Below are 1,414 nucleotides of genomic sequence, written 5' to 3'. Positions count from 1 at the left end.
CTCTCTCTCTCTCTCTCTCTTTATCCTATGTTGTCTAGTGATCAATCACTCCGCACACTCTCCAACTATAAATCTATCTCAAATGTGACACCCGAACAGACAAACAAACAAGCAAACAAAAAACTGATAGTCCTCATGGCGTCGATCTGTCAAATTCGAATATAATGAAAGCACTAGGGGGTCTTGCAAAGGCTGTCTGTGCATGCACGGTGCCTCAGCGTTGTCCAAGTCATTGTTTGTTTTGACACCTGATTTTTTTAGCTTTTTTGCTTTTTCTTTCCTTTTTTTGTGTGCTATTTCAACTTTTTACATTCTCGCAGAGAATAAAAATGTTGTAGATTATCTGATTTTAGTGTGTGTACATGGGATGGGGGTGAAGGGTAGGGGGGGGGGTACTAAATGTTATGCTTGATATCATATATTCTTGAGCTGTATCAATGTATCTTCCTTTCTTGTTGGTTCTTCTCTTTTTCTTTAGTACCGATCATGGTAGCCAGTGAAGCCGTTTTTGGTTTTCCCATGGTTTTCTATCTTTTTTGGGTCTATTCTAATAGACATAAATGGAAATCAGATTGTGAAAGAAAAATGACAGGAAGACAAGAAAAAGTGGGGGAAAAAAGGTTGAGAGAGAAAAATGGACATTTATTTTAAGCGCACTGCCAGAATCGTCGATGTTCAAACACAGAACGTCGACTTTCCTCTGCGAGTACTGCACTACACCCAGTGAGAAGGAGGGAAGTGGGGAAAGATAGGGGGGGGAGGGGGGGAGGAGGGAATGTATCCCAGAGTCTCGTAGACCGATCTATCTTTTCCGGACCCGTGACAGATCTCTCACGATGATATCAAAACGAAAACTGGAACAGACCAAAGTTTTTTCAGGCAAACCTAAACAAAACTGTGTCAATCACTGTGTGAGTCATGCGGAGATAGACCTGACAAACTAGTGAAGTTGGTTTTAGCGAACATTATAGCTGTCACATAGGGGCGCAAGACGAATTAGTATTGCACGGTTCTACCTCTGTGAAGAAGAATTAGCGTTGTCAGTGTTGTGTAGTAGTGACGCACGGCCGGTAGTCCAGTGATGTCCATGCAGTGTTATGGTGGAAATGGCGTTTGTTGGAATCCTTATAGAGGCGTTCTGGAACTCGGTTTGGTTGGGAGAGCTTTAAAGGCTCTCCTTTCAAGGGTTTTTGTCGATGTGTTGTGGACAGTGAAAATAAGAGAAGCCTACCGCACCAAATACAGCACAAAATGGTAGCGCCTCTCTTATTTTTATTGTCCACAACTCACTGACAAAACTTTCGGTCAGTCGTTTTGTCATAGTGCGGTCCTAGGCTAAAATGACGACCAATCCTTGTTGAGAGATTAGATAAACTCGACTCACGCATGTTTCTAATTTAAAAAAAAAATAAAA

The 1,414-nt window shown here is 41.8% G+C and overlaps 1 protein-coding gene across 1 annotated transcript in view; it reads left to right on the top strand.

The window, feature by feature from the left end:
- Window positions 1–1,414, top strand: part of LOC101856020 (serine-rich adhesin for platelets) — a gene marked incomplete in the record, with an annotated part of 327,208 nt that overhangs the window by 277,702 nt on the left and 48,092 nt on the right.

This window comes from Aplysia californica, unplaced genomic scaffold, assembly GCF_000002075.1.
Source record: "Aplysia californica isolate F4 #8 unplaced genomic scaffold, AplCal3.0 scaffold00151, whole genome shotgun sequence".
Taxonomy (NCBI): Eukaryota; Metazoa; Mollusca; class Gastropoda; order Aplysiida; family Aplysiidae; genus Aplysia; species Aplysia californica.
This window is presented reverse-complemented; position numbering and strand designations above follow the sequence as displayed.